The 22,180-nt window shown below is 40.9% G+C and overlaps 1 pseudogene; it reads right to left on the bottom strand.

Annotated features, from left to right (window-relative positions):
- Positions 1 to 15,146: 15,146 nt before the first annotated feature.
- On the bottom strand, positions 15,147 to 15,894 carry LOC100061516 (small ribosomal subunit protein eS6-like; annotated as a pseudogene).
- Positions 15,895 to 22,180: the final 6,286 nt, after the last annotated feature.

Below are 22,180 nucleotides of genomic sequence, written 5' to 3'. Positions count from 1 at the left end.
TCCCTGCTACAACTGTTACGTTTGACCTCAGTTTACTGCCTGTTTATGTGCTGCTTTATTGTCCTGATGTGTCTTCCTCTGTGTTCTATGTGTGTATGTTTAGATTTCTTAAAGTTTTGTTTCTGACCATCTTATCCTGGAGATAAAGAGCAGATAACAGCCTATGCGTGTTTGCGATGGCTGTGGGAGGGAGGAGGGAGTTCTAGAAGTGTTAGTTATGATCATCTACCTTGAAAAAAGAAGTAAAAGTCATTCATAATAAGCTCAGGTTTAGGTATTGAGTATTTTTTTTTTTTTTGAGGAAGATTAGCCCTGAGCTAACATCCACCACCAATCCTCCTATTTTTTTGCTGAGGAAGACTGGCCCTGAGCTAACATCTGTGCCCATCTTCCTCTACTTTATACATGGACACCTGCCACAGCATGGCTTGCCAAGCGGTGCCATGTCTGCACCCGGGATCCAAACCGGTGAACCCCGGGCCACCGAAGTAGAACATGCGAACTTAACCACTGTGCCACCAGGCCGGCCCCTAGGTGTTGAGTATTTTTGATTTACTGTGTATGGTACTTAATAGAGGCAAAATAATTTTTTTCAGATCAGCACGCACCAGTTTGGCATTTTAAAAAAATTCTAATATTACTTCATCTTTATTATTCCATCTTTTAATATTTAATCTAACATTATTTAATGAAGTTAAAGAAGATGGTCCATTAATTAGGTGCCAACTTTTTGAAAGTGCTTTAGGAGTAAATAAATGAATAAAAATGGAGTGCCAGTTTCAGTGTACCAAAGGGGAGCTGACTGTGTTTTGATGGAAAGGAGCGGGGAGTGGGCAGAGAAGGGGAGAGGAGAGAAGGACATTGCTTAGCGTGATGTAAGCACCACGTCTCATCCGGGGATGAAAGGAACTGCTGCAGGCAGCAAGCCCCTGTCAGAGGATGTGCCCAGACCACACTAACTCATTTGTCTTTGTATTTTCGCCTGTTTTGTTTTTTGCAAGAATTGCAACAGGGTTTCTTTCCTTAATTCTGATGAATTTTGATTTTTTCCAGGTTTGTTGAGGTATAATTGACAACTAAAATTTGTATATATTTAAAGTGGACAATGCGATGGTTTGATATAAGTATACATTGTGAAATGATTACCACAACTAAGTTAGTTAACACATCCATCACCTCACATAATTACCTTTTTTTTGTTTTGGTGTGGTGAGAACACAAGATCTATTCTCAGCAAATTTCAATTATATAATACAGTCTTATAAACTACAGTCACCGTGTTGTACATTAGATATTCAGACCTTACTCATCTTATAACTGAAAGCTTGTACCATTTTAACAAACTCTCCCCATTTCCTCCACCCCCCCAGCCTCAGGCAACCACCATTCTGCTCTCTGCTTCTATGAGATCAATTTGTTTTCTTTTTAGATTCCATATATGAGAGATACCATCGGCATTTGTCTTTTTTTCGTCTGTTTTAATTCACTTAGCGTAATGCTCTCCACGTTCATCCATGTTCTAATAAATGGCAGGATTTCCTTCTTTTTAAGGCTGAGTAATATTCCACCGTATACCTGTACAGCATGTTTTCTTTATCCATTCATCCATTAACCAACACTTATGTTGTTTCCATACCTTGGCTATTAAGAATAATGCTGCCATGAACATGGGGGTGCAGATATGTCTTCAAGATAATGGTTTGGTTTTCTCTGGATATACATCCAGAAGTGGCATTGCTGGATCATAGGGTAGTTCTATTTTTAATTTTTTGAGGAATCTCCATTCTGTTTTCCTCCAGTGTCTGTGCCACCCGGTGCACAAGGGTTTCCTTTTCTCCACATCCTTGTCAGCATTTGTGATCTCTTGTCCTTTTGATAACATACATCCTAGCAGATGTCAGGTGATATGTCCTTGTGATTTTGATTTGTATTTCCCTGATGATTTGTGATGCTGAGTACATTTTCATGTACCTGTTGGCCATTTGTATGTCTTCTTCAGAAAAATGTCTGTTTGGGTTCTTCACCCACTTTTTAATCACATTATTTGTTTTGTTTGTGGTTTGGTTTTTTTTTGCTATTAAGTTGTATGAACTTCCTAAATATTTTGCATATTGACCCCGTATTAGATATGTGGTTTGCAAATATTTCCTCCTATTCCATTGGTTGCCTTTTCATTTTGTCGATGGTTTCCTTCTCTGTGCAGAAGCTTTTTGTTTGATGGAGTCCCGCCTGTCTAATTTTGCTCTTGTTGCCTATGCTTTTGGTTTCATATGCCAAGACCAATGTCAAAGAGCTTTTTCCCTATGTATTATTACAGGCTTTTTATGGTTTCCGATCTTATGCTTAATTCTTTAATCCATTTTGAGTGGATTTTTGTGAATGCTATAAAGTTGGGGTCCAATTTCATTCTCTTACATGTGGATATCCAGTTTTCCCAGTACCATTTATTGAAGAGACTATCCTTTCCACTTTGTGTGCTCTTGGAACCCTTGTCATGGATTACTTGACTGCCTATGTGTGGGTTTATTTCTGGGCTCTCCATTCTGTTTCATTGGTCTATTTGTCTGTTCTATGCTAGTACCACACTGTTTTAATTACTACAGCTTTGTAATTTGGAAGTGATATGCTTCCAGCTTTGTTCTTTCTCAAGATCACTTTTGCAATTTGGGATCTTTTGTGGTTCCATTCAAATTTTAGGATGGTTTTCTTATTTCTGTGAAAAAATGCCATTGGAATTTTTATAGGGATTGCATTGAATCTGTAAGTCATTGTGTAACTCATTTTTCTTTGAATGGACAGAAGAGTGGGATTGAATCAAGCTAGTCAAAAAATTGCTGGAGGGACATCCCCCAAATTAGTCCCCCTGTTATCCACATTTTTCTAGAGAAGAGAATTCCAGGATCCTGCGACTATCCTGGCCTGGGTTAGACCATGAGAAAACAGAAATTTGGTCAACTTGTGCCCTTTCCTTCTTTGTTCACAACAATCACAACAATAATAGGCAAATGTTTTATTGAGTAGTTACTTTGTGAAGTCACCGTGCTAGTCATCTGCATGGATTATCTCTTTTACTCTCCCACATGTTGTGAAGGAGGTACTATTTTTACCCCATACAGATGAAGAAACTGAGGCTTAGAGGGAGGTTAAGTATCCTACACAAGGTCACATGGCTGTTAAGTGCCGAGGCCAATATTTGAACTCACGTACTACTGAATCCAGAGGTTGCACACTTAATCCCTGCACAGAATCACTTTTCAATAGACCCTCCTCCTCCATTTTTTAAATTCCAGGCCTCACGTGCTTTTTTTGGCGCACCCGCAGGAGTGGAACAGGAAGAACTGGAATATGTGGTTCATTTCCCTAAGCTGCCTTAGCAGCCATCTGGAATCAATACATCCTTCAGGAGGGCATCTCTCAATTTATAGATCTTATAGGATCTATAACCCACTAACAGACTTGGACACATCAGGTTTTGAGAATAGGTGTAGAGTTTAACCCAGATCTCATCAATGCACCTCAGTTTCTATACATGAGAGAAATCATAACAACCATCCCAATTTAACTGTATACACAAGCAGGTAAAGACTGGAGCCTGGAACGGTATGCTTCTTGTATTATCCTTCTCGAATTCCCCTGGGTCTCAGGTAGTTTTTGATTAATGCTAGAAAGTGGTCAATGCTCCCATTGAATTCTTTAATGAGTTTTTAAAATCAAGGTGTTTTGTACAGTATCAACATTCGACCTATACAGTATTGAATCCATCTCAGGGAATATCCGGTAATGCTCTTACTTTTGTTTTGCGAGTTCTTGCTCTAAGATCAGTTCCCTGCATATAAGGTATTTCCAGAGAGTCCTTTCTAAAGGATCTTGTCTCTCATCTTGTTAAAATCCTTCCATGCCTTCCAATTTTAGTTAAAATTCCTTGCCAAAGTTCACAAAGCCTTCCTCTTACCAGTTCTTTACACACCACACTTTGTATTAAGTAGAACTATGTGCAAGTCTTCAAACACAACTTACCCCCTCACTCTTGTGGACCTGCATCCATACTAAAAATTCTGCTCCCAAAATGGTCCTCTAGCTGCTAGCCTAGCCAATTCCATCAAACTCAACCAAAAATGTCAACCTGGATTTCTTCACTCTGCGTCAATTCTCTGAATCGTCTTCTCCAGACTGAATGAAAAGTATAGGCTAGTGTTCTCATCTGTGTCTACAGTGCAGAAGGTGGGCAAGAGCTCAGTTCTGTGGTCATACAACAGGGTTTGAACTACCCTTTAGCCACTTACTAGTGGAGTCAACTTAAAGTAAGTTATCGACTTTGCTGTACCTCAGCTTCCCCATCTGTAAGATGGATATTAAGAGTACCAAATTGAAAGATTATTGTAAAGATTAAATGACAACAACACAAGTAAAGGACTTAGCATAGCACCTGACTCATTGGAGGTTCTTTGTAAATGTTAACTAATAATGACTGTTTAGTAACACTGCATTGTTCTGGCATTTTTATTGTTATATCTCTCATTGAACTGAGCAAGTTGAGGTCAGGAACTGATCTTTTGTCTCTCTTTTCCCTCATGCTTAGCACATAGTAGGTGCTTCATAAATGTTTGTGAAATGAGTGAAAATTAAAGATCATGAAGATGATCAATGAATTAACAAGAAGCTCATGCATAAATATACCAATTATTTGATTATTGTGTTAAATAAGCCTAGGGTTCTTTAAAATTATCCAAAGGAGTATTCACCTCCTTCTTGTAAACTCTACCTCCGATGAGGATTGAAAGCGTATTCTTTGCTCATCCTCAACAATAGCTGTCGAAAACCACCAAGAACATAAAAATGACCGTTTCTCAAGTGCAGGTTTATGCAGGACTGAGAAGTCTTAATGTCCTGGTGTCCTTTCATCATCCCATGGAAGCTACAGCCGATGGGCTATTTGTTCAATATCTGTTCTAATTTCCATCTATACTGCAGAAGTCAGAAAGATACAAATTACATTCCCCAAATGCTCTTGCAGCTGGGTTGCAAACGTGATTTAGGGTCTCTAATCACTTGGATTAAGTGGAGAGAGAATGCAGAGAAAAGGAGTGACTTAGGCAGCATCTACTTGGAGGCACAGCTAATGCTCTCTCAGGAACATGCGGCCTTCCTCAGCCCTGTCCTGCAGCTGGAGGGCTGTGGTCCTAGAGCCAGCACTGGGGCCAGTGGTGTCCTAAGTCCATGGCTCTCTCTGGGTGGCAGAGACAGCAGCTGCGTGGGTGTGTTATTCTGCAACATTGTGTTGAGAGTCAATACCAGGAGGCCCAGTCTGGAGCTCATTACCTCCAGCCCAACCACAATTTTGTAAGCATCTAAATCCTGGTGTTAAGTTCTTTTCTGCTAAAAATAGCTAGAATAGTACTGATACAATCCCTTTGGCAGCCTTCCCTTGCAGCTTTCTTGCTGTTGTGGTTATTTTGTTCTCTAGCTCACGTCTTCCTGCTTCCTGGCTCCCCTTCCTTCTCCCTCCAACCCTACCCATCTTGTATTAGAAAATGATTTAACGATGTTGCTTTTCTCCAGACAGGAGTTAGAGTCCAGGGTCATACCTCTTGGCTCTCAATTCCCTAGTCAAATTTGTAATCTACCCTACTCAGTTTGCTTTCCTACCCAAACACTCAGCTTCTTATTAAGAAGGGCGCCACTCCTTACAAATGATTTGCAGACGCTCACTGAGCCCCGCTGAATAACTGGCCCCAGTGAGGGCTTTTGGATCCACTCATTTTAGAAAAACTTTCCCTTTTTTCCCAGTGTCAAATAGTTTCACCACTACAAATCCCTCATAAAAGGATATCCCAAGAAGGCAAACCTGAAGAATATCCCAAGGACACTCAACAACAAATAGATAATGAGATGTAACACACAAACTACAGGAGGCCACAGAAATAAAGCCCCAGCTTTCACAGGTTACAGTGTGAATATCCATAAACACTAAACCAAGGGACTTTTGCTTCCTCCTTACCTTTTACTCCACTTCGTAAGAGAGGAGGCTCACCCTCTTATGCTCAGATCACATTTTGAAAATGCTAGAAAGTTATGCCACCAGGTTGCGAGCACTTTGAGAACAAGAACTGCCTTACCTATCTCTCTAGCCTCAGCACCTAGCATTGGGCCTGCCCCACAGCTACCATATGCATCCAGCAACAATTTTGTGACACTAATTTGATGTTCTACAACTCAGTTAAATTCTGACACTAACCACCAAGAGTTATTACAGACTTCACAGGTTAAGGGCTCAGTCCCATAGGACTGCCCCCTCTGCAGATGCCAGACACAAGTTTCTGGTGTCCCCCAGCTACTTTCACTTCTTCCCAACTGGCTACAAATTTGGGGGATCTCACAACACCCTTCATGTTTGATCATTTGATATAGTGACTCACAGAACTCACTGAAAGCATTATACTTACAATTACCATTTTGTTATAAAGGATATAATTCGGGAACAGCCAAATGGAAGAGATGAACAGGGCAAGGTCTGCAGAGCTTCCATCCCTGTTGAGTCAGGGTGTCATCTTCCTGGTACATTGATTGATATATTCACGAACCTAGAAGCTCTCTGAGCCTGATTGGTCAGTTTTTATTGAGGTTTTGCTATGTAGGCATGACTAATTAAATCATCGACCATGTGTTTGAAGCAATCTCCAGCACCCCTTCTCTCCCTAGAGGTTAGGAGGGAGGGCTGAAAGTTCCAACCCTGTAATCAGATGTTGTCTTTCTGGCGTGGCCAGCCCCTCCCTTGAATCTATCTAGAGGCCCACCACAGTCACCTTGTTAACATAAACTCAGGTATGGTGGAAACGGGCTCGTTATGGATAACAAAAGACACTTCTACCAGGAAAATTCCAAGAGTTTTTGAAGCTCTGTGCCGGGAACCAGGGACAGAGACACCATGTATTCTTTATTATATCACACCATATGAGACACTTTTGCCAAACTGAGTTGAGTTGGCTACTTCCAGGTTCCCACTAGTCACTTTATAAAAATTAAATGAAAGGGTCTTCAATTCTAGGATTAAAATGCTCCCACTGGAAGTAATGATCTTTAAGCTCTTCCTTGCATATTCATTTAAAACACCGTTTAGATAATCCCCAGTTGAAAGCCTGAATTTAACTTCCTTTTTAACTACAGATGATAGGAAATGAATTCTACCACCTCAGATGGGCATTTAAGGCTTTAGTATATTTACTACTAAGATTTTTATATCACCTTTGAAGTTGCTATTGTAGAGATACCAGAAAGCTTTATGGCCCAGACTCTGGGTGAATATACTGCCTTGCCAGCCAGAGGAAATATCAAACATTTTGAGTATTATCAAGGAAAGCACACAGTAGAATAAAACATTTTTTGTGCATCTGACCAGTGTTGTTTTTAACTACAAAAATGGAATAAGAGGATAAAGATGTATAGTTACTATGCTTCAGGGCTTATATTACTTTGCTTAGAAGAAAGAAAAGCTTCCAGGAAAAAAATTTGCATGGAAAGAAAATTTTAGATAAATACAGGATAGATACATAGATGGATAGAGATTTATATTTACATACACAAACATATGCACATATATAAATGCATGTATTTGAATATATGGGGAATCAGTGAGCTTTTTTTCTACAAAGGGACAAATAGTAAATACTTTAGGCTTTATAGGCTGTACAGTCTCTGTCACAATTACTCAGCTCTGCCCTCGTAGTTTGAAAGTATCCATAGACGTTACATAAAGGAATGGTCATGGCTGTGTTCCAATAAAACTTTATTTGTGGACAGTGACATTTGAGTTTAATACAATTTTCAGTGTAACAAAACAATATTCTTCTTTTGAATTTTTTTCACCTATTTAAAAATTTAAAAACTATTCTTGCCCTCAGGCTATACAAAAGGAGGCAGCAGCCAGAGGCTGTAATAGACCATGAAGGTTAATCTAGCAATGATGTCTCTTTGCTTAGGTTGCGCAACCTGAGTGATCCTACATTAGCTGCAGACTCTAGCGAGTTATTTGAATTCCATGGGATGTTAAAAGAAATCTTCGTAAATAACATTATTCCTCAATCTCTCCACCCCACTCTCCCACCCTTCTCCTCTCTCTCCCTCCTCTGTCTCTATCTCATTCTTGAAAGACAAGATGGGTTTAATGGCAAATGTGCCCCAGATACTTCCAACATTGACTGCTCATGCTATTAATATCAAGGTAATATAGCTGGTGACAGCTTCTTTCATTGATTCATAATTCATGTCCCCGTTAAAGGGTATCTGATCCGATGAGTTATACATATTTCACTCTGAATATGCTAATGTTGTCAGTTTATATCAAAATAAAACCACAACTTATTTCTTTCTTGACTGCGGAATTAAGGGAGAAAATGCCTCTGTTGGGTGTGGGTGGGAAATCCCAAGCCCTGGAAAATACCTCTGACTCTGAAAGATCAATTCTTATTCATATCACAATCAAGCTGCCTCTTAGAGATTCTGCCCATGTCTGTGATGGGCATCCTATGGCAACATAGCAGTATTTCTTATGTACCAGCTTCGTAAAGTTCCAAGAAATAGCTTTTCTTTGCAAATATATCTGAAGAAGTGGTTGTATTTTTAAAGCAATTTTTAAAACTCTCTGTTTAAGTGAATAGGTTCATCAATCAAAAAGCCCAAAGGCAGGTGGCAAAAAAAAAGGGCAAAGTTTTTTTTTCATTGTTATTAAAGCAGGAGAAATAAAATCTGAGGCCTGAAGCTCAATTTGTGAAGAGTATAATCCACAGGACTCCTGTTCAAGGCAGCTGCTGCTGAGACACTTCAAAAGATCATCTTTATTGCAGAACAATTGCCTGACCCAGTTTCCTGGTCAGCAACACGCTTTTGTAGAAACTTCAGGAGCTGATGAAAAAGCTCAGCAAAGTTAGCATGTGTACTTTCATCTGGGGCCATCGGGAGGGAGATTAGGAAAAGGTTTCCAGGTCCCTTGGATTTAGCACTGCCAGGTCTACTGGCACAGAAGCGAAGAATGAAACAAAAGATAGGAGCATGTCTTGAAAGGTGATGCCTAACTTCTCAGCAAATGTGCTTACTGTTGGGGTTTGTAAAACCTGGAGGTCTTCTGTATTCATAGTATTTTGCCTGTCGAAATATTTTGATATTGTAATAAAATCCTACTGTAAAGAACATTTTAACCATTGAGTAAAGATTCACTGCCTTGGTATAAAATGGTATTTTTCGACCCAGTCTTATGACTCTTTGAGAAACAACAATTCAGTGCATAAACATCTAAACAATATTTAATTTGGAATTTCGACATGCATCGTAAAACTAACATAAAGAGCAAGAATGTATGTTTTAATGATTTTGAAGGAGAAAACACATTTCCACAAACAGCTCTAAGTTCAGTTCCATTCATTGCATGTTGGAAAATATGCCATCTTTAGGCATAGAGCTCTTCAGCTTTTAATTTTAAGCATCTGTGTACTCATATTTATCAGTAAGAAGAATTTTTCAAAAGAGCTATTCAGTTTTAGAATTTCCTCCTCTAGTTTTTTCTTCTTTGAGTTCATTTTGGAGAGCGTCGTTTTAATTCATTCTTAGCCTTAACATATTCATTTCCTAGGGCTGCCATAAAAAAATACCAGGAACTAAGTGGCTCAAAACAACAGAAATCTACGGTCTCACAGTTCTGAAGTCTAGAAATCCAAAATTAGGGTGTTTGCAGGGCCATGCTGTCACTGATGGCTCCGGGGGACAATCCTTCCTTGTGTCTACTAGCTTCGGGTATTTCCCAGCAATCCTTGGTGTTTCTCGACTTGTAAACAGATCACTACAGTCAGATGGCTGCCTTCTCCCTGTGTGTCTTCACATGGTCTGCCCTCTGTGCGCATTTGTCTCTGTGTCCAAATTTCCCTTTTTCATAAGGACACCAGTCACATCGGATTAGGACCCATCTTAATGACCTCATTTTAACTTGATTACCTCCGTGTAGACCCTATTTCCAAATAAGGTCACATTCTGAGGTACAGGGACTTAGGACTTCAGCATATGTTTGAGGGGGGATGCAATCAACCCATGACACTTGTATTGATATGAATTTTATATAACAATAATATTTTTATTACTTAACAAAAACAGTAATATTTATAGAGTGTGGCTAAGAAAACTCAATAGCACCAAAGAAGGTTGTATGATCCCTAAGTCATTCCAGTTGCCTTAGACCTTTACAACTTGGGGGATCTGCCCACAAATGCAGCTTGGCCTAGCCCATTGCAGGCTTACTGCAGGAGGAGGGTAGGTCTGGAGCTCTTTCTGGCAGCAAGTTTCCTAAAGGTTCTTAATAAAACACCTGAGCACTCATTCTAGCCTTTTGCTAGAATTCACTTCAAGACCCTCCAGATCCTACCAGCCACAGTGACTCTACAAATGAGCCAGCACCAATGGAGCAGAGAAGTCCAAATTGCAATTACTCTTCAACTCCTCGGACGCAGCATCACTCAGGGCTTGACATTATTGGGAGACACCATGGCTCACAGATCCATTAAACCTCTGGCATTTGAGTGTTGGGAAAATTGGTTTCAAACAGAGATAAACATCAGAGCCTAGAGCGGTGGTTCTCAATTTGAATCATCTGCAGAGATCTAAAAAATTCTGGTTCCTGGTCCTCAGCTCCATGGTTGTAACTGAGTCAGATTGCTATGCAGCCAGAGCACCAGCATTTTAAAAGCTCCACACATGTTACTAGTGAGCAGCCAAAGGTGAGAACAGTTGATCGAGCTCAGTGCTCCTCAGACATTAATGTAACTAGGAATCTCCTGAGGATCTCGTTAAAACACAGATTCTGATTCCACATGTCTTGGGTGAGGCTTGAGATTTTGCATTTCTAACAGGCTCTCAGAGGCTGCCAATGCTGTTGATCCAGCGACCACACTTTGCGTAGCCAAGGATCTAGAGAGCTAGTTCTCAAACTTGACTGCACAGTGAAGTAACCAGCAGAGCTAACCAAAATACTGACAGTTGGGTTTTACCTCCAATGATTCTGATTCAATTGGTCAGGAATGTTGAAGGAGGATCAGGGTTTTTAAAAGCTACCTATGAGAGTCTAAAGTGTGGCCTAGGTTGAGAACACCTGCTACTGAGAAAAGACAGAAATGGTCTTCAGTTGTTTCTGGCAATCCAACAGTGTGGGCAAGTGCGCTGCACTAGGTCTCATCCTCAATGGCAGCATCAGCAACTAGATGTACCTCTCCTCCCTCCTCCAATGCTGTAAACACAAATATACCCACACGCGGCAAGAGAAGGTCACACTGATGAGTCATTCTGGAGTTCTAAGAAAGGCATCCTCTAAAATCCTGATGTTCTAGCTTTATGTTTCAATCCCATATTCATTCCCTTCTTACCACTGCTACATGATCAGTAATACACTGAAATGTCCTAGTGATGTCAAGGATTCTCCCTGAGTCATCCCCAGAGTCTGTCAATAATTGCCTTTCCCTTCCGTGTCCCAGTCTCCCCCATGGAAAGAAGGCTGGCTGGTCCTGTGGGCTCTCTGCAAGAGAAGAATGAAAGACTGGACTAAGCTTTCAAGGAGGTGGCACCTAATGGAGAGGTTCACTTGTTGGGAACATTATTTGGAAAGATGTCCAAGTATGAGAGGTAAAACCAGTGAGAGAGGAGGCAAAAGAATAGTCTAGTGCGATCTTTTTTTATTAGATTGTGTTCACCAGTGGGGTCAGTGAGGGGAACATTCTTCCCATCCCGTATGAGAAATCTTTAATAGAATCCACAAGGCTCACAAATATGGCTAGATTCTTCATGGCAAATGCAAAATGCTACGGAGTCTGACTTCGAGGTTTGTGCAGCATGAACACAGGCTGCACAAGGAACCAGGTATATGTGCATAAGAAATTTTTAAGAATAGGTGATAGGGGTCCACAGGGAGAATGAGAAAGCAGACAATGTAGGTTCTGGGGGAAGGTGTTCAAGGAGATTAATTAAATCTTTTTTCATCTTGGTCAGCCTAGGCCTTCCTTGGTCAGCCTGAGAGCTGAGATAAGCTTTTGGAACAGTAGTCAGAACTGCAGGAGCAGACCCTGATCCCCAGTGAAGAAGGCTGAATACACCACCCCACCACCAGCATCACCATGATGGCATGGCCGCGTATCCAGTCCTAGTTTACACAGGTTGTCCCAGCATCTGATGCCATTTGGCATTTTAGCACTCTCAGTGTGTCTGGGTTTAGACAAGAAATGGTCACCTTAGACAAATGCAACGTATATGTTATGGGCTGAATGATGTCCCCCCAAAATTCATATGTTGAAGCCTTAACCTGTAGTACCTCAGAATGTGACTGTGCTTGGAGACAGGGCCTTTAAATGGGTGGTTAAGTTAAGATGAGGCCCTTAGGTGGGCTCTTATCCAATCTGACTGGCATCTTTATAAGAAGGAGAAATCCAGACACACAAAGAAACCCCAGAGATGTATGAGCACAGAGGAAAGACCGTGTGAGGACACAGCGAGAAGGTGGCCATCTGCAACAAGAAGAGACAAACCAAACCTGCCAATATCTTGATCTTGGACCTCTAGCCTCCAGAACTGGGAGAAAACAAATTTCTGTTGTTTAAGTCATCCACTCTGTGGTATTTTGTTATAGTAGCCCTGGCAAACTATCTATCTATCTATCTATCTATCTATCTATCTATCTATCTATCTATCATCTGTCTATCTATCTATCCATCTATCTATCATCTGTCTATCTATCATCTATCTATCTATCATCTATCTATCTATCCATCTATCTATCATCTGTCTATCTATCCATCTATCTATCTATCATCTGTCTATCATCTATCTATCTATCTATCTATCATCTGTCTATCTATCTATCCATCTATCTATCATCTGTCTATCTATCCAACTATCTATCTATCTATCCATCTATCTATCTGTCTATCTATCTTGTATGGAGGAAGTGGTAATTGGAGTTCCACTAAGGATATAAAATTTCCCCTGGATTGGATGGGAGCACAATCAGTAGTGTATTCATCAGCTATCACTACATGACAAACAACCATAAAAATTCCAGTGACATAGAAAAATAAATAAATATTACTTCATGCTCACTCATCAGCACACTGGTTGGGGTTTGGTTAACCATGTCTGAACTCCATTTGACTTAGCTCCATGTTGCAAGTTAGGTTCATATGTGGCATTCTTCTGTACTAGCATCTACTTGGGACATGTTCTCCTCACAGTGATGGCGGTGGAGAGCAGACCGACCATGTTAGCACATTTCAAGCCTCTGCTTGAGTCATGTACTCTAACATCCCATTGGTCAAAGCAAGCCACCAGGTCAAGCTCAAAGTCAAGGATGGTTAGATACACTCCATCCAGAGCAAAGCCACGGCAATGTCATGAATATACATCCTATTTAAAGGAGAGTGAAGAATTAGATTAACCATTTGATCTACCATACTTAGGTTCCATCTGTGTACTTTTAGGGGTTAAGTGGCCATGGACTAGGTCTTAATAAATGAACTTTAGACTAGGGCCTTACCATCAAGCATGTCTAGAATAATTGTCTCTGACAACTTTCTGTGAGGCAGTCACTTCTCATTGCTGAGACTCAGTTTCTAGAAAACAGTAAAAGTCCATTAACTAGATTGCCCATTATAACACAGCAACCACTTGGCCCACATGGTGCTTTTTTTGCTTGTTTAATTATTTAATATTAAATATTTTGAAGGATTTCACATTAAAATCCAGTTTCTCCTAATAAACTGGAGAATCTGACAGCAATGAGCATCAAGGCAAAAATTACCAGAAGCGAAGCTACATCTGCCCCATAGTTGTCTGCCCTCTCCTGATGACACAGTCCCTCCCAGGCAGTCTCTCATTTAGGATATATGCTTGCCTCCTACTGGGATTTGAGTTTGGACCCCAAATCTAGAGTGTCCAGCTACAACATCCTGAGATTCTAAATGATACGGGACAGATTCCTAATGCAAACTAGTCTCCAGTATTGCTCTTCAGTCTCTGGGTTGGCAATGTTTAGGTTTGGGGAGAATTTCTAACTACAACTTTTGCCGTGCACATAAAATCTATTCTTCACACTTTTTATTCACAATCAAAATAGAATTTGTGCCCTCTGAGTCACAAATACTCCAGGTTTCCATGGAGGGATATTCTCTTATAGGTTGAAAGCAGTGTGATGGTAAAGGCATCCTGTTCTGGGACTGGTTGGGAGCTCGTTCTGAATAGAAACACACAGAGAGATCTTTTCAGAGCTCTTCACTTCCCACGTGGCTTTCTTAATCCATGGGCGGTCTTGTCAAAAGAACCATATGACAACCAGCCGCCCTACCATTGAAAGCAGCTGGTCCTTGGGACCAGCTGCAGTGATAAGTGGGCTGTCAGGCGGGCTCTGCAGCAAGCCCACACTTCATCACGGTCAGCATAGCTCTATGAGGCACGTCCCTCTCAGAGGAGAGCCTCAGAGACAAGACATCAGAACTTGAAAATGAAATCGTAGATAGAAACACCCACTCTGTGGCAAGAGTTGAGAGATTTAAAGACAAACAATTTTGTTGTTATTGTTGTTTATTGATTTGGACTTGGCAGCTGCCCTAAAACAGAGAAAGGAGAGTGTCCCAGGAGCAATATCTGAGAGAGGGTATGAGAACTAGAGAACGTGAGAGAGACCCCCGAAAGCCTCAAGTACCATGAAAAGCAAGTTGAAGACATTGAAGACATCCTATCTTTCTTTCCTTCTTTGACCCATTTGAGCACTGCCTAGGAAGGTGAGAGAGCCCTTCTGGGAGCTAGAAATAATATTCCAAAGTCTTTTGTAGTTAACTATATTCATAGATTTTTGTCTCATTTAATCTTTTTTGTAACCTCTGATTTATTTGTTACTCTTGAAAAATCCTATTTTTTTTTTTTTTTTTGAGGAAGATTAGCCCTGAGCCAACTACTGCCAATCCTCCTCTTTTGGTTGAGGAAGACTGGCCCTGAGCTAACGTCCATGCCCATCTTCCTCTGCTTTGTACGTGGAATGCCTACCACAGCATGGCTTTTGCCAAGCAGTGCCACGTTGGCACCCGGGATCCAAACCGGTGAACCCCGGACCGCCGAGAAGCGGAAAAGTCCTATTTTTGACTGGACTCAGACTTAGAGGTAGAAGCTCTGACAAAGGATAGCCTCTGCCTCTTGGCAATCTGTTCCTGGCATTTTGCTTTGGCCTCCTTCATTCTCTTGGCCACAGTTGATCATATTTGCAGACTTGTCCTTATTTTCTTTAGTGCACTTTCTTCAAAGCAATTTACTGACGTTTGTCTTGCAGGATACGTGGAGTAACAAGACACTGCATATTGAGCACTTTGATCCTACTTTTCCTCCCTTCTTTGTTCAGGGGCTTTCTCACAACACACTGGCAGACACCATCTTCTTTAGAGAGACTGAAAATTTGCAGATTCTGACAGCTCTTTGGGGGCGCCTGGCAACAAGGCACATTAGTATCAGTCAGTACAGGAATATCCTTCTCCCTTTTTTTCATAATAACCATGTTGACAACACTCAGAGTGGCATCCACAAGCCACCTCAACCAGATTTGTGCTTCCTTTCTCCAGTTCTCCTTGGGCTATAACAGGAGTGAGTGCCTCTTACTCAGTAGCAAGCAGACACAGGCATGGGTCCAGACAGCCTGCTTCATGGGGAAACCTTATTGGTCATTCCCATCACAGATCTGGACCACACAACCCTTCCATTCTTCGCCCAGAGCATCAGCAGCAACTTCTGCATCCATACTCTTCTCATAAAGGTAGGAAGTTTGCATTCATCCTCCAATGCAATGAGTTCCTAGCAGCCAGTTGCTGGGAAGGAGATGTTCAGCTTCATCTTGAAGCAGCTGATCACTGCCAAAGTGTTATGAAAAAGAGCTTACCTCATTTAATCTTTACCACAATCCTTTACTGTGCATTACTATCTCATTTTATACATGAGACATAGAAGCAGAAAGAAAGTGAGATTTTCCTCAAAAATGTGAATTCTAAAAATGTCAGAGGCAAGATTTGAAACTATGTCTCTTTTGCCCCAGACCATGCCCTTTTCACCCCCACAAACCTGCCATCTTTAAATAGATAGGTGAGGTTAGAACTAAGGCCTAAAACTTAAAATACTTGCCCCAAATTCACATGGCTACTAAACAGCAAAGCTAGGATTTGAAGCAGGTCTTTCTGACTCCAGATCCTAAATTCTTCTTTTTTATTTTTGTGGGGAAGATTAGCTCTGAGCTAACTGCTGCCAATCCTCTTCTTTTTGCTGAGGAAGGCTGGCCCTGAGCTAACATCTGTGCCCATCTTCCTCTACTTTGTATGTGAGATGCCTACCACAGTATGGTGTGCCAAACGGTGCCATGTCCACACCAGGGATCCGAACCAGCGAATCCCGGGCTGCCAGGAGTGGAACGTGCACACTTAACTGCTGTGCCACTGGGCCGGCCTCTCCAGGTCCTGAAGTCTTAAGCATTTTGTTGCCTAGGATTTCTAAATCTTCCTATATAGGTGGGAATCAATCTGGAGCTTAAATATGTCCTGGGAAGGGAATTATATAAATTTATAACTATTGAGAGGAAATAAAGGAAGAATTACTGATCTTCCTAATTAAAATGAATCCTCCTGGCACACACAGCCCCCACTATGCAGGTACAGATTAGGGAAAGAGCTAGGAGCCTCTGCGGTTTCTCCAGCCCTGTGCACGCACGTGTGTGTGTGTGTGTGTGTGTGTGTGTGTGTGTAGGGGAGGGGGAGCTGAGGTGCTCTGATGGGGACAGGGATCCTGAGGTCAGGTGATACACCTGGGTCTGATACCTGGCGGATGAGCACAGACAGGTCGTCCCATTGCATTGGAGTGGAGGTTCTGGAGTCCAGCAAGATAAGAAATCAAGAATTAGGGTAAAAACAAAGCAGAAGTGATTAAAATAAACAGAGTTGAAGATAATACTCTATATATTATTTCATAAACAGTATGTCGCCTACTTAATGGGTGAAGAAATTGGGTTTGAGAGAATTTAGACAACTCACTCAGCACCAGAGTCAGAACGTGGCAGAACCAAGACTCAAACCCAAAATGTCTGGGCCCTAAAGCAGCAAGATGTGGGTGAGGAGCTTCCATGAATGGGATGAATCAGACGAATCTAGGCTACCAGGAAATGTACTAAGGCTCAATGAAGGCAGAGGGCCAGTTGCCCTTAGCATGGCGTTAAAGAGGAAATACTCAAAACCCAGCATCCCACAGTCATATTCTGGGAGAGGAGAGAACCCTTGTTTTTAAATGAAGCCATTTAAACCTCATGATATAAAGACAAGGAGAACAAAACAACAGACTAAAAGCTTTACTATCTTGGGGGAAATGTACAAAAAAACTGTTCGGGTTAAAGAAAGAAGAAGGAAGAAAGAAGGGAGGAAGGGGGGGGAAAGGAGGGAGGGAAAGGAAGGATGGAAAAAGAGGGGAGAGGAAGGGAAAGGAGTAAGAGATGGTGAAAGGGAGGAAGAAAGAGGAAAAAGTGAAGAAATAAAGGAAAAGACGGAGAGAGAAAAGAAAGGACAGAGGAAAAAAAGAGAATTTTAAAGGACATAGGTTCCACGACAAATTAGAGCCCTCAGCAGTGACTCTATAGACAGCTGTCACTGAAGGTTATTTTCAGATAATGAAATTAAATACACCCTTTTATCTTCTGTGCCCCTGTAGATCATGAGTTCCGGAGATCACAGTCTTAATACACACACAGTTTTGATAATTCTCCAAGGGCTTAAAACAATACTGTGCATACAGTGGGTGTTGAATAAATAAAAGGTTGACATTGATTGATAGTCTCTTCCCTAAAGGAAATTGATCTCCAATTCAAATCTCCAACATAACACCGTGCAAGGTTAATCTTCATATCCCCACAGATGGAGACTAATGGGATAGGCCTAAGTAGGCAGAAGTGCATCCGGAAACCAAATTGGGAAGTGATAGCTATTGTCACCCAGGAAATTGCCAAGAGTGCATGTCACTCATGGTCCCCAGCTCCAATATCTAAACATTCTTTTCCCCATAGATATCAAAAGAACAGTGATACAAAAGAAAATGCATGTAAATAAAGTTTTGAATTATTGAAAACTGACTTTAGCAAGGTTGATCATGAACGACTCTTAGTTATTTGCTTTTGAAAAATGGCAATTGCTGAAATTCTTAAGTTAGGTGAAGGAAAGTTCCTCCTCTATACCCCCAGACCACGTCACAGACAAAACTCTGCCATATATACAGAGAAGTATTAAAAAAATGCCTCAGCAACGCGGCCTAGTACTTTGTAAACAAATATCCATTAGCAAGCTGACATGAAGTACTTCATGCAACCTGCTCAGTAGATTTGAAGACGTCCTAACTCTGTCCTTTCAGGTGGTCCTAAATATTTTAGCCAGTTCAAATTATCTTAAATGCCATTTAACAAATGAAAGCCTACTTCTAATTCTCATTATGCTGATTAGAAGTTGCTAGTTTTTCCAGTAACAATCTATTTCTAACATTCATTATGCTGGTCAACAAAACTACCCATGTGGATAACAGATAATGGTAAAAAAACGTGCCTTTAATATTACCTCTGAAGTGTGGCCTTTGTTAAATAACGTGAGATGACCATCCCTGACATGTCGGTTCCTATTTACAGCAACTGACCACCCTTCGGGTGGTAAAATGAGCACACACATTTGTATGATACCAGCTTTGTGTTGGGTATTTAAAAGTGTATAACAAGCAACATAACATGAATGATGAACCATATTTAAATAATTTCCCTTTCTCTTTAAATATAATGATTTTAATAATTGGCAAATGAAATGCATTCCCACATATACATTAGGTATATTCAATATTCTCTTCTTGAATGTGAGTGAATATAAAAGACAAAATTGCCTATTCTTCATACAAACTCAAGAAAACCCAGCCACCCTGAGATAATTTCATACCCTGCAATATGACTAATATGCAGTTTTGAGCAGCAACTTTCACGCTTCTCTTCTCGGTGGAGGGAACACATGGCAGCTGGAGCCACTCTGCTTCCTAGTTGTTAGGTCTTTGGGTCGTAGCTGGATTCTGTGGGCCGAGGGAAGTCTGTTGTCCTCTACAGACTGCTGTAAAGTCCCAGAGGGTCTTATAGTCAGTCATGTGTCTCTTCAGGCTCTGGCAGTATGTGAAGCTCTATGCCTGTACTCAGGGCAGTTCAGCTTATGGGTCTTACCTTCTCATGTGTCCAAACCTTTCTCTCACCATCTTGACCTTAATATGGAATGTGGCTCCTTTCACTGATTTTCAGGACTTGCATACACTCACTCCCTCATTCATTCTCTCACTCACTCATTCAAAGTCTTTACTGAGGGTTTGGCAAAATTGAGGGGTTTATATTTCGAATACAGAAACCTAAAATTTAACAGAAAACTACCTATTTGGTCATTCTGCCACACAGACTGAGGGCCCATATCTGGTTGTTTGCTCATCCTCTGCCACAACAGGGTTATTGGTTTCATGACATATCAGTTACATTATTTTATACAGCAGGGTTAGTTACCTTCTTTCACCATCTCTCTTCCCTTCCCTCAGGGCTTTCAAATTTTGACCCTTGGGTGATTTGATTTTTCTAATAACACAGGACATTTCAGAATTGGGAGGAAAAACAATTAAAAAAGATGTTCAACATAATGGCCATTTAAAAGCCATATTATATGTGAGAAAGAAACGTCAAGAGCACACAGATCGCAGGACAATTATCTAGAACTCTCCAACACACCCTTTCTAATTCTTGATTTCTCAGTCATTCACAAAAGAACTATTATCCAGCGAGGGTCATTTTGCCATTCTTCTCTTCTAATGGAACAGTGAGTGATTATTTTTCCCACATCAGTTCTGTGATATATGACCTTCAGTTTTCTAGAGAACAAAAGATGGTTTTATTTCCTACATGATCGTGATCTTATTCTCCCAGAGACAACTTTTCTCATTCTATTTCACTCTCTGAAGATGAAAAACTGATCCTTTGAGGTTTCAGAAATAATCCTTGGATATGTTTATATTGTCTCTGAGGTCTGAATTGTAAGGTGACAGAGAAAGAGGCTGGCATATTTATTACTGATAAATGTCTCATGTTCATTCCCTTTATTGTTATAAGAAAGATAAATCTGGGGTTCATTTGCCCATCTGAATGCAAATTAAGGAAATGGGGGCCCTAGTGTCTTCTAAAACCTCAGAATCATGGGCAAGGATGTTTGCTTCCAGAGCAGTCCTCCCAGGTGCCTGTGAGAAGGTTGGGGAGTGGGAGGCGCAAGAGCTGCGCTGACTGTGTAGGTAGATATGGTTTGTGAAGGATAAGCAGCCATGAAATAGCAAACCCATAGGAGCAATACTTCTCATACTTTAATGCGTAAAGGAATTAACCAGGATCTTATTAAAATACAGGTTTCTGACCCAACAGTTCTGGGGTGGAACTGAGATTCTGCAGTTCTGACAAGCTCCTGGGTGATATCAATTCTGCTGGTCCAAGACACGCAGCAAGACACTGGAGAAGAAGTTCTCCAGTGAAGGAGAAGTTCTCATATAAATTCTAGAGGACATTCTAAACACAAGATATTTTGAGTGTTGGTTCAATGCTACTAAGGGCCTCAAGATTGTATGTTTTAAAAAATGGCCGAATAAATTCATATTGTTTTAAATTTCTTTTCGTGGAAGTAAACAGCACACATAAAATGTGAACAAATCAATGATTGGTGGATCTTTCACAAAGCAATTTAACCACCATCCAGACCAAGAAAATATTACCAGCATCCTGGAGGCCTCCACGCACCAGGTCTGCATCACTGCTCTTCCCCTCCCCCTTCTCAAAGGCAGCCACCATCCTGACTCCTGTAAGCAGAAAGTGGTTCTGTCTGTTGGAAACTTCACATAGACAAAATCATGCGGTAAGTACTCTTGTTTCTGGCTTCATTCACCATTATGTGTGTGATATTCATCCACCTTATTGTGTATACCAGCAGATTGTTGTTTTTCATTCCTCTGCACCAGGGGTCAGCAAACTTTCTCTTTAAAGGGCCAGACAGTAAATATTTTCAGCTGTGGCTGCCATAGGACTCTGTCACAACTACTCAACTCTGCTTCTGTAGCGTGAAGCAGCCATAGACAATATATAAACAAACAGACCTGGCTCTGTTCCAATTAAACTTTAGTTACAAAAACAAGCGTGGGTCAAATTTGATTTGTGGATCATAGTTTACCGACCCCTGCTCTATTGTAGTGCATTGTGAGGATTTATCACAATTCATTACTCTATTTTCTTCTTAATGAGCATATGAGTTTTCTATTGCTGCTATAACAAATTACCACAAATTTAGCAGCTTAAATCAATGCAAATTTATTATCTCACAATTCTGCAAGTCATAAATCCAGGTGGACTCAACTAGCTCCTCTCCTCTAGGTCTCACAAGGCTAAAATCAAAGTGTCAACTGGCCGGGATCTTATTCAGAGGCTCTGGGAAAGAAATTGCTTCCAAGCTCATTCTGGTAATTGGCAGAAGTCAGTTCCTTGCATCCATAGGACTGAGGCCCCTGTTTCCTTGCTGGCTATCAACTGGAAGATGCCTTTAGCTCCTCAAAGTCACTCTTCAGACCCTACACATGGCCCCTTCCATTTCAGAGACAGCAACAACACATTAAGTCCTTCTCACACTTGGAATCTCTCTTCTAGAAGCATCATTGTTGTAAAATTCACATTTAAAGGTACCATCTTCCTCAGTTGATTTAGGGTATGGTATGAGGGGGTGATGAAGAATCATTCTTTGTTCCATGTGGATATCCAATTGACCCAGCACTACTTATTGATATGACTGTCCTTTCTCCACTGCTCTTCAGTATCAAATTGTCATCAATCAGTGTCCATACATATGTGTTTCTGTTTGGTTTCCTTGTTCCATTGCTCTAGTTCTCTGTCCTTACATGACTAATGACTATAGTTCCATTATAAGCTATCTGAAAGTGTGTCTGAATTTTGTTCTTCAAGATTCTGAGTCTGGCAGAGTTTGACATCAGACTTGTTTTGATTGGGGTGAGCCACCTGGTAGAGAGGTTGCAAGAATGACTTCCATCTGCTTCTAACCAC

The sequence above is a fragment of the Equus caballus genome, chromosome 23 (assembly GCF_041296265.1).
Source record: "Equus caballus isolate H_3958 breed thoroughbred chromosome 23, TB-T2T, whole genome shotgun sequence".
NCBI classification, from domain to species: Eukaryota; Metazoa; Chordata; class Mammalia; order Perissodactyla; family Equidae; genus Equus; species Equus caballus.
This window is presented reverse-complemented; position numbering and strand designations above follow the sequence as displayed.